Raw genomic sequence first — 17,907 nt, 5'->3', positions numbered from 1 at the left:
GGCGGGGGCGGCGACCAGGCCCCTCTCCCTCCCCCCCCCCGCCTCAGCAATTAATTGGAAGCAACACTTGTGAGAGTGGGCTCCTGGAGCGCTGTCGCCCGAGGGGGCCTCCGGGAAGGCGCTGGCGGCGGTTGACTCCGGGTGCCTCCCGCCCCCGCCAGCGAATCTTCCCAAGAGGTCATGCTAATGAGGGTCCGCAGCGGGGCCTGGGTGGCCTCCGCCGGGTAAGGGGCGGGGCAGGCTGGGGACATCCAGTGGCAACCTGGGTTTAAAGGGCTTTCTGAACGAGTTAGTGGGGACGGAGATCAGCAGCTTGGCATCTTACTCCCCCAGCTTAGGGGCTCCCTGTAGCCCCTGGGATTCTCCGGACGCCCGGGCCAGGGTAGGTGAACTGGCGCACGTACACTCAGCCTCCCCGACTTCGGGGAGTTCCTGTGCCCCGCAGCCGGCGGCGGGAGGGAAGCCGGAGGCGGCTGTTGTGCACAGCCCCGCCCCTGCTCCCGGTGCTGCCGTCTTCCTGACACTGCATCCTGTGGTGGCCGCGGCCTCTTCCTTCCAGCCAGTAGTCGCAGGGGCTCCAGGCTTGCGACCCGTGCTTGCCCCTCCCACTCCCCTCCCCCCCCCCAATAGGCACCCCTGAAAATCCATTAGCTGTCCAGCCCAAAGAGGTCGGATCCCCTCCCTCCTCTGAGGGTTCTGCTCACCTAGATCATTCACTAGGGAGAAACTGTTTTATAGCACTCCCCCCCAAACCCGCCCACTCACCAGTGAAAGTTGTTTGAATGAGCTCCTAACTGCCTCAATTAGTAGAGGAGGAAAGGCCGGTCACTCACCCTCAAGAAAGACAGCCAAGAGCGGCTTTGAATTCTCTGCATTTGCACACTGATCTCCCTAGCTTGGGGACTTGACCCCCCTTTGCTTTTGAGGCTCCTTCTTGTGGCACACGCCCCTCCAGTATGAGCTTCTGACTGGCCCCTCAGCGTTTCTGCTTGACTCGCTGCGGGCCCCAGAAGTGGCAAGACACATCACTTATCTAGATACTGGGCTTTTGCTCCTTGTTTGACAGAAGTCGTTAGCAGGCTCTGATCCCACCCACTGCCACTTGAAATATAACTTTTGGGATGGCATTTGGAAATGCAGTTGTCATGGGCTTTCCCTCCCAGGAGCTGGCTAAATGGATTAATTCCTACTTCATAACTGGCTTTTTCTTTTTGCCCAAGAACCAGCTTCTGCAAGTGAAATTAATTGGCCTCTCCTTCCTGGCTGACTGCAGTCCGCTGTGCAGACGTTTCAGGTGAGGTTCACTCTCATCTCCTGTAGTATAATGGCTTCTTTGAGGACATTCATTTACTCACTGGGATATTTACTGAGACCCTGTCTCTCCAAACATCCCCACAGAGTTTTGGGGGCTCCAAGAAACTAGATGATGGTTCTCCCATCCTTCCCACTGCTCGGCATATCCAGCTGACAGAGCAGGACACTTTGGCCCACATTTCAGAAGCACACACGTCCGTCCCTAAGGCCTACTTTCTGGTGTCAGGCCAACCTAACAATATCAGGGCTCAAGTTTCGATTAGTCCAAGTACTAAAGCTTCTAACTAATCAGAGCCCACACCCCATCCTCCCAAAGTTTTGTACAATGACAGTTTACAATTCTCATCTGATTCTTAGGGCCTGTTCAGTGGCCAAGGGCTTACACACACAGTAGCAGAAAGAACTAACTTTACAAAGATAATCCTGGGGCAGGAGAGATGGCTCAGTGGTTCAAAGAGGTTTCTTGCTATTGCTGAGGGCCAGAGTTCTCTCTTCAGCACCCACATGGCAGCTCACTATCATCCGAAACTCCGGGTTTAGGGAAATCCAACACCCTCTTCTAGTCCGAGGGCACCAGACACACAAATGGAACACGGACATACAAACAGGCAAACATATTCATACATGATATATACATATATAAATAAAATATACATATTTTAAAGAAAGATCATCCCTGCAGGTTGAGTGAACTTTCAGGCTGGAACTAAGCAAAGTTTACACCTTAGAGGCAAGGACTTGGTGGCGGTAATCCTTCAGAAGTTATAAAGACAGCTTCCTGTTGTTTTGCCTCCTCGCCCTCTTACCTCTTAGTCCTCCTAGGGACCCACTTCAGAAGCACCAGAATGGGACCCTGAGGATGGAATTAATATGCGAGATTCAGGGTTTTCCAAGGTAACCTAAAAAGTACATACTCTTCACTAGCATATTTACATACTTAAGAAAACAAATTGTTTTCAAGCACCCATTCATCAGTCCTAACTGGCCCCTTTCACTTGCTAATTTCTAGGCTCTCTTCTCTGGAATCAAACCCCTCAAGGCCCTCTTGGTTAGCAGCCTCTTTTTAGTCGACAGAGTCGACAGAAATGCGGGCACCCCACACGCGATCTTCTTTAGAAGGGCTTTCCCTGACTCGCTCCAAGTTCCACATCTCTAACTTCCAAAGACTTGCTCAAAAGCCTGGGGCCCACAGCCGCTGTTCCAACCCCACCCTACCCCACCCCGCCGCGCTTGCCTTGATAAGGATCTACAATAAAGAGGCCGCAGACAAAGGCATCCTGCGACTCCAGTCCCTGACGCTCAGCAGCTCTCGGAGTGACCTCGGCGAGCCCCCACACCCGCCTCCCTCAGACCCCCCCCCCGGGGGGGGTGACTTGGGAGGTAGAAGAAAGGAAGAAAGAAAGGGCGAGCTGTAGCCCCCTGCTGTGGCTCCTTGATGAATGTCTGCCAGGCTCCGGAGACCTGAGGAAGGATCAATAGCGGGTGGCTTTTCTCGCGGGGTCTGAACTCCTGTCGTGGGCCTGAGTGAAGAGGAGCCGCCAATAAATACAGTGCTGTGGCACGGCTGGCTGGCTCAGGAGTCGGGGATGCTTTATTCTCTGACAGTAGGGAGCCTGCCCCCTGCAGGACCCTCGAGAGAGGAGGGGTGGGAAGGGAGATAGTGTAGCCAGGATACCACAGTCCCAAGCTTGGGTCAAAGGTCCGGCTTCCTCCAGCTCATCGATGAGCTAGAATCAGTTCCAATAAGACAAGGGACCAAGACATCTACCTGGGATGCATGTACCAGGGGTCAAAAGTGGGTCGCTTCCCACTTACAGCTTTTTTTTTTTTTTTTTTTTTTTTTTTTAGTGGTAAGCCTAGGGGCTTCAAAGGCCATTAGGAAGTTAGGAATAAAGGAAGGGTAGCTAAGTGGGCAGGCAGGCCTGTCATGCACAAGCCAAACTCCCAAGACGAGGAGAGGGAGAACAACCAGCCTGGATGTGGCTCAGATCCTGGGCACTGGGTTCTGAGCCCCAGAGAAGGAGCAGACATCTAACCCAGGCTGACTCAGTGGGATTGACAAGAATTCTGATGACTTGGAGAGATGTCACTTCTGTGTTCTCAGGCACTAACTGGGAAGGTAGGGTGAACAGGGAGATGCCATGTGGATGTGTGCCTAGTCCTTTGGGAAGCATGGAGAAGGACAAGGGGGGACAGAAAGGAATGCCGTTCTGGAGCACCATAAAGAGACTGGGTCACAGGGCACCAGGCATACAGACAGCTAAAGATCAAATGACAGCACTGAATGTGAGTCACCTCCAGGAGTGGGCTCTGCCTCCAGGAACCACCAATCCTGGGGCTTCTGTCTCCTTCTGCATGGTCAGGACACAAAGGACATCCTTGTAGCACTGCTTCCCCTGCCATTCTTTCTTAGCCCTGACGAGTCCTTTTTACCCTTGAAGAGGGAAGGCACAGGTAAGGTGACCAGTATGGGAGCCTAGAAGGTCAACCTATACCAGGGACACAGTGCAGGGGCCACCAGGCTGGGCTCTCCCTCTATTCCTACTGATACCTGGCCATTGAAGGCTTGCTGGCTGCTGTGTGGGTTTCAGCACTGTCCTGAGCACTAACTTACAGCATCCTTACCACCCTCTTGGGTCAGGGGTTATCCACCGCACGGGAAGGTAGAATGGGGATAGACGGACCAGGTGAAGTTTGGGAAGTATCTAAGCTACTCCTCAGCCTTGATACATCCTCAACAAGCTGCACATTACACTGTCTGGCACGGGATGCCCAGACTCAGCACTGATGGTGCCCACCTGGGCCACACAGCCAGCACAGTGTGCAGAACTCTTATACTGCTCCTAGAGTATCTCCAACATGCTATTTGATCTATTTGCTGTTGACCGGGGCAGCTCGACCTGAGATGACACAGGAAGGAGACCTCATTACCTCCCTCCTCCCATTATAGTATCCCCTGCCCTTTCCTGGAATCACACCCCCCACCCCCGCCCCACCCCCAGCATGGCTCCTCATCCCAGACCCAGGCAGCCTTCTCAGAACCCTGCATTTGGCTTCTGCCCAAATCCTATAATCATTTCATTTTGAAAACAACACCAGCCCCTGTCCCTCACCTCCACTCAGCATGTCCGAGAAACCCTACAATTTCCAGGTTATTGGAGATCCAGGAAAGCTTTCTGCAGGGCAGGCGGTGGGGGGAGGGGGAGTGAGGTGGGCATTTAGGAGCTGGCTCAGAATGACCCCGTTAGTCTTAGGGAGCTGCTTGCCCCCTACCTGCTCAGCTGGCAAGGGGGCCAGACTCAGGCTCTATACCTGTGAGTCGCCCTGCTGCTGATGGAGAGCCTGGCCTGCAAGGGTGGGAGCTGCCCCCAGGGCTGGAGGGGAAGCAAGAATCGAGCTGCCATGTTCCTGGACTCCCTGAAGCACTCAGGAGGCAGAGGTTTAAGAGCCAAGCACTGGACATGCTAGCTGGGTTTTCAAAGTCTACTGGACACCCTCTTCAAATGAGTGAGACCACCCAACAGCAGGTCCTAGTGAAAACCCATATAAGGCAGTTGAGATAGGTGGAGAAGTCATGGTATTGGGGTGAACTGTATGCTTCCCCAGATGTTGAAGTCCCCAGGACCTGTGAAGGAAACCCTATATAGGAACAGCATTGCTGAAGATCAAGTTAAGATGAGGTCATGAGTGTGGGCCGTGGTCCAGCATGGCTGGTGTCCTTGAGAGCATTTGGGACATTTGGATACAGCAAGCAGACATGCGTACCCTCTTCAAGGAGGAGTGGGAAGGACTGTGGAGAGTTCAGAGCCTGCAGTGGTTTCATAGCACCAGCTAAGATACTTCTAGCAGCTTGGAGGAGCCCTCCTTCCTTGGCACCTACATAGGAGCTTGACAGGTCTTTGGTCTTGGGTTTTCTGGTCCCCCTAAACTGTGAGGTAGTTAATGTGCGCCATTATGATGCATGCTTTGGGGCCTTTATTAGTGGCCAGAAAATTACCATGAGGTGATCCCTTTGAAATCTAAGTCACAGCCCATTATGATTCCAGAGGTTCCTGCTGACTCGGTCCTGATTGTGGCTCATGGTGTGGGTGTCAGCTTCTGTGGCCAGTCACTGCTCTAACGCCATCTCCTCTTAGCGCCTCTGTTGACCCTGCTGCAGCCTGACTCCAGAGTTAGCCATCCTGTCTTGGCTCTCTCTTGCAGGTTCTCCCTTCACCGGAAGTCCTTCCTCAGCCACACTGTCCCAAGCTACAATTCTTTCCGGCCTCACCCTGTGCTTCTCTATCTTAGCTTTGCCACTCTGATGTGTCAAGTATTTGTTTTGTTTGATTCTGTCTCTCTGGCTAGAAGGCAAGATCTTTGTCAATTGGAATCCTTGTCTGGTACACGCTGTTTGGACAGTGTCTATATGTCCTTACAAGATACTTCATAAATACTCTTTGTATAAAGGAGACAAATAGGTGCCTGAATTAATGAAGGAGCGAAGAAATGAGTGCACGCTGACTAATCGCAGGCTCCAGAGATCTGCATGTCCTGGCTACCTGTGCCTGCCTATCCAGGGACTAGGTTGCCAGCCTGCTGTCTGGCAGAACACAAGCTATTTCCCAGGAAGTCTATTTGAACAGGAAGCTCAGACTGGCCAACAAAGGGGCCGGGAAGTAGTGGGTGCAAGCCACATGAGTCAGGCCTCTAATGAATCTTTCCCCATGGCTAGAGTTGCTTTTGAAGGGAGGGGTACAGAGGCAGCTGAGACATTCATACCACGGCAGTCCTGGGGGGTGGGGTGGGGGAGGGGGAGGCATTGCTTCTCGCAGGACACAGCCCTGATGAAGGTTTCCAGATGGCTTCAAGCCTAGACCCACTAAGTTCCTTGGAGCTGGAAATGCAATTTCCTTTCTTGCCAGAGCAGTCTGTCTGTCTGTTGTCTGTCTGCTTGCGTTACTGAACACTTCCCAGTCTGTGCGAGGCAGCCTGGGGGTGGGTGGGTGGGGATAGCACCTACTTTGCACAGGACAAAAGTGAGGTTCAGACAGGGAAAGGACTGAATGTTACAATGCACACCGGCCAGGCAGGCGACCAGGCAGGGCTGCAACCCAGACCCCCTAGCAGCTCACCTTTTTAAATGAGGAAGCAGAAGCTCAGGGAGGTTCAGGGGCTGCTTTCCATCACAGAGCAAATTAGCAGAAGTTCGGCAGCCCTGAATGATCTTCCCTAGCCTAGTACTTTTTTACAAGACGTCATGAAGAGGGTGGGGAACTTCCTGGGTATGGTGGTGACTGTCGCCCAGGTGTGTAAGCTGAGGGTGGTAGCAGTGATGTCAATGGAGAGGGGTAGGAGTGGGGACAATGAGGAGTCCTGTCCTTTAGGCTTAGTTTCTAAAGGCCTTGCTGCTTGGGGTGCCAGAGAAGGAGAGAGCAGTGGCAGGCAGAGCCAGGGAGCATGCCCTGACTCCTCAGTGCTCTGGGCAGAAGTTTCAGAACTCTGCAGGCCCATGAGCTTTGCCAGGAATCTGTTACCTGGTGCCATGCTTCCCTCTTCTCCCTGTCTGGGGTGAGAAGGGGCTCTCCGGGCTGCCTGCTTCTTATCGGTGTCATTTCCCACAGCGGCTTCTTCCTCTCCCCAGTGTGGTCCCAGATGTCCCCCACCTCCAAGGGTTCTGGACGTGAGCAGACAGGCCATGCAGGAATGTCTGTCTGGGCAAAATCTGAAGGTGGCCGCCAGGGCGGGGCGACGGTAGGAGGCTCGATGTTGAAATCAGGCTCCTTGGAGCTGAGCTCAGCTGAGCAGCAGATGTCTGACAGGGAGAAAGCTCTGTGGGCCTGCTGGGGGACCGAGGGCAGGTCACCATCCTTTTCTGGGCCCTGGTTTACTTCCGTCACCAGGGAAGTCAGCCAGTGTGAATTCTGTACTTTTCTTTGTGATGAAGGGTACCAGCTTCTCTAAGGCTAGCTGGGTAAGCCCCAAGAAGCAAAGCAGTCACCCCATTGGGGTGACATTGCTCATCTTTTGGGAAGGTGGCACGGGGCCAGGCCAGAGACTCCCAATACACATCGTGCTGTCAAGACCAAGAAGCCGCCTCTAAAGGAGCAAACATGTCACGCCTCTTTGCCTTTCCCTTTCCCGCAGCTTATTAATGAGGTTCTAATTCTCTTAGACCAGGAACTCCATAAAGGCAGCAAAGCTGCTCTATCTGTTTTGTTCACTGCTGCATCCTTGATGATTTTGTGCCTGGACCCAGTCAGGTACTGGACAAATGCTTATCGAATGACTAATGGAGAGCTACCAACTTATTGGTTTACTGGTAGGATTTCAGCTCGACCCTTTACTGTCTATATTCTATGATTAATGTCCTATAAATGACACGTATTATTTTTAGGATTAAAAAATGCATAATCAACTTTCATTTTAAACTTAGTAGAACCTAAAGTAAAGACCCCCCCCTTTTTTTCTGAAAAGTGCTATATACTCCCCCTTTTTTTCTGAAAAGTGCTATATACTGTATTCATAACCAGGAGCTTGGGTGTCAAGCATGAAACAATTTCTCAGCACCAACCGAGTTTCAGAAGCCTGGCGTATTGGTGGCTCAGGGTGAGGTACAGCCAGTTGAAATGTTGAAGAGCTAATCCCTCTCTCCCTCTCCCAGCATGTTTGGCTTCCACCCCAGTACAGTCTTGTTCCCACCTCTAAACTGTATTTTCTGCCTCTGGTCCTAGCTTGCTCTCCCTGGCTAAGGCTTCTAAGAGGCAAAGCTGACCATGTCACTTGTCTGAACATCAACCTTGCTTTTCTACAGTAGCCAGGACCAAGTTCCAAGGCCTAGCATCTTAGACTGGCATTCATGGCCTCAAGTGATGCTGTCCTTGGCTTGGATGGCTTGCCTGGTGCTTGTAGTGGTGCCTGTGTGCACGGACCCGAGTTCGCCTGCTTTATTAATGTTACTGCTCTCCCCACATGTCTGTTAACGTGCTGGGCAGCAGCTGGCTGCCAACATGGAGTTGGGAAGAAACCTGTTGGCCATGCAGGAGTGGCAGGGCCGTGGAGACTCTCAGGCCCCCCCCCCCCCCCCCCGTCCACCAAGCTCTGGGATGTTCCAGGGGTCGAGGAACAATGAGTCCCTGCCGGTAGCCCAGGCTGTCAAAGAGGCCTCATCTCTGGTCCACTGTGGTATGAGGATGCTATTGTTTGGGCGCTGTGTCCCTCCAGAAATCTGTTATCTATTATGACACTATGAAGAGGTGGGGCCTGTGGGAGGTGAGAGGGCCATGAGGCTACACCCTCAGGATGGAGATGATTTCCCTGATGAAGTGGCTTGAAGGAGCCCTGTCGCCCCTCCTGTCTGGAAAGGATGCAGGAAGAAGGTGCCAGCAGATACCAAGGGCCCCCACCAGGTCCATATCTGCTGGCATTTTGATCTTGCACTTGCCAGCCTCTGTGCTCTGAGCTGTAGATTTCTGTTGTCTATAATGCGCTCAGGTCGCGATGTGTTTTGTGGTAGCATGTTGCGCATCACCTGCTCTCTGCTTTGGTTTACTCAGTGCACTCACAGTGTGGCAGCCCTGGGATCCAAGCCACCGCAAGCTGCTGAACGCTCTGGAGCACAGAGAGCCTACACCCACCTTGGGTTCCAGACAGACCTGGGAGCATGGTATGTAATTGAATTTGGCCTAATTAACTCATTGAGCTGAGGAACCACCATTGCTGACAGAGCCCTGGGTGTCAGTGGAGGAAATCAGGAGCCAAGAGAGCGCCCATATCCTCAGAACCCTTAACTCCTCAGATGCTAGGAGCCCCAGAGGTAGGTAGCACTGATCCTGCCATACAAAAGAAGCCTGAAGCTCTGAGTGACTCAGTTACTTTCTCAGCCGAGCCTTCCTAGGTTCTCAGCCATGAGCTAGCTGTCTTCACTGTCCTTTGTAGAGGCCTCATGCTGTAAGGGGAGGAGCGCTCAGCTCACAGTGTTTGCTGTCCCGCACAGGCTCAGGCACACAGACCTGGAAGGATGGGGGAGGCCCTGCTTCAAGGCCAAAAGTTCAGGGCTCCAGACGAGTCCTCAACTTGAGCTGAGGAAGACAAGGCTCAGGGTCCTACATTTGCAAAGAAAGCCAGAACTGTATGGGTCTGGGCCTGTCTCAGCCTCCGTGCCCTCTCCCTAAGTCAAGGGAAAGATCAGGCTGATAGAAGCAGAGGCAAGCCTCTGCGTCTCAAGGTAATCGGTATATGGGAGTTCAGGTCAGTCGATCTGAGTTGGTGGCCCACTTCAACCTCCTGGCTGTCCCCAGTCTTCCAGGCATCCCTCTTCCTCCTTCAGGGACACCGCCTGAGCTGGGACTCAGGTGTTCCTGGGTGTGAGTTCTAGTCCCACCATTTGCTACTTGGGGGGGGGGGATGTCCAGCATGTCACTCACCTCCCCGAGTCCCAGCTTAAGATTTCTGTAAGGAGTGAAAGGGAGAATGAGTGTGTCATGCTTGCCCAGAGTCCACAGCATGCTGAAGAGTCAATGCAACTGCTCCCTAGTGCTTAGTCACTGCATGGGCCGAGCTGTGCCTGTCTGAAGTGCCGGGTACCAGAAGTATCTCAAATTTCTAGGTTCAGGAGATAGTAAAATATGTGCATATACATATCCTGGGAAGGGAACCCGAGTCTAACAGTAAATTAATTTCCAAATCACAGGCACCTTATGTGCAAGGAGTTTGAAGGAAAAATTTAACACAGTGTGCTTATTGTTAAAACTGTATACAACAGGGGCTTATATAGATCAGGCTAGCCTTAGGGTGTAGCTGAGGGTAACTTTGTATCCCTAGTTTTCCCACCTCTACTGTCTTGAGTGCTGGGATGGCAGGTGTGTGCCACCAAGTTTGGTTTTATGAAGTGCTGTGGTTCAAAGCCAGGGCTTTGTGCATGCCAGGCAAGTGTTCTACCAACCAAACCACACCCTGGTCCTGCATTGGGCTTTGACTGTGACCTGTCTCACGGAGCGAGCTGGGAGTGGAATTTTCCATCCTTGAGTACCCAACAGCCAGGCACGGTGGGGAAGGCCTGTAATCCCAGCATCTGGGAAGGCAGTATTAGAAGGACCAGGAGGAGTTCGAGGGCAGCCTGGATTATATGAAATCTTGGCTTAAGAAACTTTGAAAGCAGATAAACAATTCCCCTAAAAGTCTTGGGATTGTTACCAGGGACAGGAAGAGCAATGGTGACAGACATGGTATGGTGTCAGTCTGAACCTTCACGGGTCAGGGATGCTGAGTAGACCATGTTCCAGTCTGTGCTGGTCTCTTCTCAGATCAAACAGGAAGATGGGCCAGTGACCCTCACAAACTCTCCGAACTCTAACACTCACATCAGAGAGTAACAAAAGCAGGGAGCCCAAGGCCATCACATACACTCTGTGTCATCTCCAGCAAGACACTGCTCTTCTGCCCGACCTTCCTGTCACCTAGGGCCTCCTCTCTCATAAGGGGTTCTTTTTAGTGGGTGGAGGACAGTATCCTGTACCTACTCTGTCTTGGCAAAGAAAGCACAGAATACTCATACGACCCCCGGGAGGAGGGGGTCATAGCTATATTATATTACATGTTAAATTATATTATACATTATATTAGAGGAGATGCAGAGTGGTAACGGTAGTCTTCCTAAGATGCACAGCGGCAAAGGCTGGGGCTGTGTGCCCATGTACAATGTGTGCCTAGTATGTTCGAGGCACTAGGTTTGAACTTCAACAACAATAAGTAGATAAATAAAGCCACATCTCAAAAGCAGGCCAGCAGATAGCAAACCTAGAACAGCAGTCGCCGCTATGAGGTCTCCCCGAAATGGACCCTTCTTGTCCCATCCTTGTTACTCAAATTTGAGTCCAATGGCTGCCGCACACTGCTCACAGAGAATCAACCTCCAACTACACTAGAATGGCCAGGCAGGACACAGCCTCAGATAACAGATGGCTGGCAACAAGAGAAATATACACTTCCGTGTAGAATCTGAAGTCCTGGTAGTTCTGGTGTGTGTGTGTGTGTGTGTGTGGTACACTGTTACTCATTGCACAAGGATACCCACCTCAGGGGCTGGTGTTCTCACCCCCAATCCCCAGCACACTTCTGGAACCTTGATTTGAGATCCCATCTTTGGGTTACCTGCTTAGCTTAGTAGCAGGAGTCTCACATAGAGCTGCTTCCTAAGCACACAGGGTGCTTAGGAAGTAAGTCATAGAGAGTGCTTCCCTTTCAATGGAGGAGTCTGGCACCAAAAGCTTAAAACTAACTGTGGTCCAATCTGGGCTCCAAATACCCTGGGGCTCAGCATCCTTTTTCCATATTCAAAGGGACAGACTCTCTTCTTTTCTCCATTTGCCAGAGGAGAGGCAGACACATGGTCTAGCCTCAGAAGGGGGATACTGGACTCTCTCTCCAGGAATCACAAAGTTGCCTCTGTTCACACAAGGGGACTCAGGGATGCCTGGGCATCCTCACTCCCTGGCCTCTGGGAGGGAGTGATTCCAAACATCTGGGGCACATCTGAGAGGGGATGAGGACCATAAAAAAAACCTGAGGAAACAGGACTATATGGTAGCTATGCTATGGTTGAGGGCATTTAGGAACAGGCAGAGCTAAACAGCAGTGGGCTTCCTAGGACTGGGCTTAGTCAGTGAACAAGATGTGATGGAGACTTCAAGGTGGGGTACAGCTGAGCCAGCAGGGCCTGGGGGTACAGGGAAAGACAAAGAAGATGGGCAGATTAGAATGGGGGGAGGGGCAGAGGTGGAAAAGGAAACAGAAACTAAAAGAGGGAGGGGAATGGAGGGAGGGAGGGACAAGGAGAGAGAGGAGGGCTCTCAGAAGGAAGCCTCAGGCCCCAGGAAATGGAGCCTCCCCTGGCCACTCCAACGGGAGAGTAGCATACCCCGGAGGATGCGGTCACCTAGTTTTGTCTTGACCTAGCCTGTCTCCAGCCATGTGACCTTGAGCCTTGGACTTTACTCCTGTGAGCTTCAGTTTCCTCAAGCAGAGAAGGAACGCACTCCACTGTGCGCGGGCTGCTGGACTGAAACTGCAGAGGGCTGTGCTTTCCCCACCCCCACAACCGGCTCACGCCCTGCCCTTTGGTTCCGACCTAGTCTAGGTTAGCTGCTTCTCTCTGAATGGCTGGCTGGAGCTCCTCCATGCCCCCTAACTCTACCCTCCCAGAATGTGGCTCTCCTGACACTGTATTTCCCCTAAGCACGTCCCTGCCTCGTCCCAGTGTGTGAGCTCTTAGATGGTGCAGACAATCTCGGGGCACACAGGGTGCTTACGTTGCAGGGGTGAATTCAGCTTCTTTTCCACAGCAAGTTTCTGCTGACTATAATTACGAGGCAGTTTGAAAGGCAGGCTCCTAGTAATTCCTGTTTCCTGCCAGAGACAATAGTGTCTCTTCATTCCAAACAGGTGAGACTGGGTCCTCTGGAATTCCCTGCAAGGAGTCCAGCCCCTGGGCAGTGTTCCCCAGCTGGCCAGCCTCAACAAGCCACCATGTCCCTGAGATGGTAATGAGGCATCTGGGAATGACAAACCATCAGTCAGAGAGCTCTGTTGTTACAGCAAAGGCAACTGCCATAGCCAAGATGGTCCCGCTCCCTCCCAGCCACCTGCCTGGCCAACACCCGGTCCCCAGAGAGAAAATTATCACTATGCAGAGCTTCCACAGCAAAACACAAACACCTGGTTGCCTGGGCAGCACCTTGCCAGGGTGAACAGGATCCAGATGGTCCCTCGAGAGATAGTGGGGTTGCCACGGAAACAGAATCGCTGCCTCTCTAGCCCAGAGACCTGGATTCTAGATGTACTGGACCCCAAGCTGAGAGAATTGAGGTGATTTTCATAAAGCTACATCAGTAGGTTTCCAGCTTGAACCACAAAGCAGAGTCCTGGGCAGTGTTATAAGTTACAACTTATGAGTTTATAAGTGATCAGTACTCTGGTGTCGAGTATTTTAGGAGATGCCCCCTTCCGTGGCATACTTCGTACCTAAAGTCTGGGTCTTCAGGATAAGGCCAGGGTCAGAAAGATGGCAGGGCTAGGCCCCTGCATCAGCTTGCCTCTGTAGCCCGAGCTGGACCTCTGCCCTGGGTTTTCCTCACTTTGTTTTCTCATTCTGAGCTTTTGGTGGCTTATGAACAACCCTAGCTCAGAAGCCACTGGGACCAGATGAAGATCACTGGAAAGTGGCAAAAGAGGGTCTAAGGTCCTGGGCCAGCATCTAGTGTCTAGGACCTAGTTTCTGAGCATCACTGTGCACATGAAGAGCTGGGCAGCTCAGAGAAGGCAGAGGTGCCACAGGGGCACTTTCTCCTAGACACAGTGACTGATCCCAGGGAGGGAGGGAGAAGAGGTGGGGCCAGGGAACAGGAGAGGGAGTGCTGTGCCTGGAGTCAGAGGGCCAAAGCTATACCCTCTTCTGCACTGGCTTCCTCCTGTTCTTCAGTTGTAAGGGACTACCTGTGCTGAGCCCCACACCCATTCCCTCCATCATCCCTTGCCTTGTTCGTCCACTCGCTGAGTCCCTGCAATGGGTTGGGTGGGATTGTGATGACCAGCCCCAAGATTAATAAAAGCAACCTGCACATCACCAGACAAGAGCTCCATGAATGTTACCGCCTCCCTGCTTCCAACCCTGAGTTCTGAGGGTGCTGCTGGGAGCACCTGTGGAGGCAGCTCTGTCTCCTGGTCATGAGGAGAGGAGATACACACTGAACTCCATGGAAACCATAGCCCGGGCCTCTCTGGACTTGGGGGTCATAGGGAGTGTCCACTCTTATGCCTGGTATTTAGCACCCCCTGATCCCCAGATGGGTGAAGCAAGCATTAACTTGCTTGCAACCAATGCAAACAGGTCCTGTGCTCTTCAGCCCCCAGCTTTGTGCTCCCCCTAGGAATGCTAGGTACCCCAGGAGACTGGATATCAGTGTGCTGGGTAAAATTGCTAAAACATAGCCATCACCAGACAATAGGCTTTGTTCTAAGCAACCAGCGCAGACTGATCAGCTCAAAACCTGTGTCCTCACATACACATAAAGGTCAGTGACTTTTCCAAGGTTACACAGCTAGTAAGTAGGGGGCTGGGTGGCATTCAGAGCTAGGCCAACTGCTTCTGAGTCTGCACGTTTAACTGTTTCTCTTCTCTCTACACTAGTTTAATGATTGCTAACAAGAGTTCTTGATGTCAATTAGGGCCAGTCCAGACTCTCTGTGCCTCACCCTGAGTATCAAAGGACCCCCAAAGATGGGAAGGTGTCTAACATACAGCAGAGACAAAGTTCAGGCCTCCTGGATAGCTCGAATCATTAACTTTTTTGTTTTTGTTTTTGTTTTTGTTTTTGTTTTTCGAAACAGGGTTTCTCTGTATAGCCCTGGCTGTCCTAGAAATCACTGTGTAGACCAGGCTGGCCTCACGGATCTGCCCGCCTCTGCCTCCTGAGTGCTGGGCTTAAAAATGTCTGCCATCATGCTTGTTTTTTGTTTTTTGTTTTTTGTTTTTTTTTTAAATCTCTCTGTCTCCGTCTCTCTGTATGATATGTGTGGTTATATGTGTGTAACCATAACATGCATGTTATAGCACACACATGGAGGTCAAGGAACATCCTTAAGTGGTGGTCTTTGCCTTTCACCTCAGTTGAGAAACTGAAACATCGCAAGCTTCCAGGTTTCTCTTGTCTTGATCTCCCGTCTTGTACCAGGAACACATGGATTATAGACAAGTGTTGCTCCGCTCATCTGTATGTGGCTGCTGGGAATTAGAACTCAGGTTCTCATTTTTTCTTCGCAAGTGATACTTCTGATCTCCTAAATGTCCCTCCTTTTTGAGACAAGATTTCATACAACCCCTGCTGGCCTCCATCAAGTCTTTATGTTGCCCAAGACTGGCCTGGAACTCCTGACCTTCCTGCATTAGCATCCCAAAGGCCAGGATTACAGGTATTCACCACCACACCCAGCAGATATCCTTGCTTGAATCACAGATCTGTCTCACCTTAGTTAACCTTTCTCAACTGCAACCTGCTCACCTACACCAGGCAATGGGTGTGAACAGCAGGGTCAGGACCAGGGATGAATGACGGCTGCCCACTGATCTAAGGTTTGCTGTGTTATGGCTGAAAGGGGATATAAACTTGATTTTCTCCTAATCCAGATGCCCTTTCCTGACCTACCCTGGCTGTAAATCTCAACAGGCAAGATAGATAATAACTGCTGATTCTTGTCTGTCTCTTCCAGAAGGTATTTACGAGGCTGCTGGCTTGCAACACTTGGGAGAAAAAGTTCCCATACTAACTTGCTCACTGCCTGGCAAGCTCTGGGTCCATTTCACCCCCCATGTCCTGGAGTCCCTGAGAATCCTTCCTCTAAGTGAGAATGCTAAGCCTGCCTTAAGGTCAAAGCCCTGGCTTATTTGATTCTCTCATCCGCTCTTCCTTTTTAGCATTATTGGCCGTGGTTGGCTTTATTAAGCTATACCTCCTTGCGGTACCAGGGGACATCAGAGCGGGGCTGTTTGGCAGGACCTCTGTCCTGAGAGCAGCTGTGTGTTGGGAAGCTGAGGGCTGGTATAGAAAGGAGTCACCTGTACGGTGACAGTGCTTTTGGTTCTGCTTTCCCAGAGCAATGTTCTGGCTTCTTGGGCCCCTTGCATCCTGCAGAGAAGCAAAGAGGGCTTGGCTGGAGCTCTGGTCCTACTTCTGTCTCTTGACACCCAGAGACCCTGTTTTTGCCTTCAAGCCTGCCTTGGGGATTCTTGGAGTGGGACCTGCAGTCTGGTAGGTGGTGGGTGTGGTGCTCCTGTTTTCTGTCACCCACAGAACAGAAGCATTCATTTATTTCAAAGAGCTTGGGCATGCTCTCTCTCTCTGTGTCTCTGTGTGTCTGTGTCCGTCTCTGTCTCTGTCTCTGTCTCTGTCTCTGTCTCTGTCTCTGCATCTTCAGCCTGTGCTTAGAGTGGGACAGCAACTGGAATCCCATCAGTCCTTTCCAGTTTGGTATTTCTCATGCTGAGAAGCACCAAGCATTCCCCAACTCTTCCTTCCTCTTGCACCCATGAAATGGTGTAGATGCCTTAGATGGTGGGGGAACTTGAGGCTGGATGGAATAAATGCCCAGTAAGATGTCATCATCCACAGGTCATGACCCATAGGATGGCTCACAGGGCCCCAGGCCCCCACAAGAAAACTATTGTTCAACGGAGACTCAGGAAGTGGCTTTCATCGTCTTGACAGTCTCTGAATGTGGCAAGGGGTGGCTATTCCACTGTAGGTAGGGATAAGTAGTTCTCTAGGTAGTGGCATCTAGTTCTTTATTTACAATCCCCCCTGTGCAGAAGCCAAATGAATAAAGCAAAACTCTCAGTATGCAGTCATAATTTGTCTAGCCTGGAGCCTGTCCAGGTGATGAGAAGGCTGCAGGGGACTGTGACAGGGACAGTCCCATGCTAGGCACTGTGATCGCCTTGTCTGTTCCCTGCCACGAAGCACACACCGACCTAGAACGGTGGTTTTGCCCCCAGGCGGAGCTACCTGTGTGTTGGAAGGCTGGCCCATCCTCTCCATCCCTCACCCAAGACAGCCCTCAAGTAATGATGGAGAAGGGACTAAGGGATGGTGACTAAGTACTTCTTCTGTGGCTCCTAACTGGTGAGAGTGAGGGGTGAGTAACAGAGCCACAGGCAGGCCGAGCCCCAGGAGCCCACAGCCGATACCATGCCTAACAGCCACACTTTGCTGAGGTCTCTCCCTCTCACCCATGCTTCTATTTCTCCCACCATTCTTTCTGGTACTGCCCTCCCCGCCCCCACCCCCAACACCGAAAAGCAAAGCACAGTGGGGTCTTCGCTGCAGGATCTGCATATGGGAAGACCCATGTCAGATACACACTGTTTAGCAGGAGCCTTGACCTCCCCCACCACACACATCCTGGACTCCTTCCCCTCTACTCGAAGGCCCCAGTGCTAGGACTTCTACGCAGAAAGCACGAGCCCTGCATCACCTGGTAGGGTCGCAGCTGGGGATGGGGTGGATGCCCCCATCCCCTCCCTATCCCCTTCGGCCTCTTGGTTTGGATGGGCTTAGAAAGTAGACACCTGGCTGAGCCCCAGGCAGCCCTGGCCTTGCACAAGTCTCTCTCGTAGGGCGGGGAGAGATGAGCTAATTCTGCGAGAGGCAGGAAGAATGGCCTTCTGACAAGAAGAGGCCTGTCCCCTCTGGCTCTTGGGGCACCAATGCAAGCTGCCTGTGTAGAGAAACAGCTGAGCCGCCTAGGAGTTGCTTCTGTTCTGAACGCCCCTAACAACTCCAATGAGCTCCGCAGGAACTCATGAGAACTCACGGGAAACAGCGGGAAGGGTGGAACACACCCACCTCCTTTGTAGTGGATAGATTTTGTAAGTCAATATTTTGGGACAGTGCTTATTTTCTGTGCCTAATGTACTCAAGGGCAGCTTTTGTACCTAACACCTGACATATCTCTCTCTCTCTCTCTCTCTCTCTCTCTCTCTCTCTCTCTCTCTCTCTCTCACACACACACACACACACACACACACACATATCTGACTTATTATTTCTCTAGTCTTTATAA

At 51.8% G+C, this 17,907-nt stretch overlaps 1 protein-coding gene across 7 annotated transcripts in view; it reads right to left on the bottom strand.

Annotated features, from left to right (window-relative positions):
• Zmiz1 (zinc finger MIZ-type containing 1) overlaps positions 1-17,907 on the bottom strand; it is a 206,707-nt gene that overhangs the window by 59,513 nt on the left and 129,287 nt on the right. The window lies entirely within an intron of this gene.

Source organism: Mus pahari, chromosome 8 (assembly GCF_900095145.1).
Source record: "Mus pahari chromosome 8, PAHARI_EIJ_v1.1, whole genome shotgun sequence".
NCBI classification, from domain to species: Eukaryota; Metazoa; Chordata; class Mammalia; order Rodentia; family Muridae; genus Mus; species Mus pahari.
Note: the sequence above shows the minus strand (reverse complement) of the source record. Positions and strands in the feature narration are given on the sequence as shown.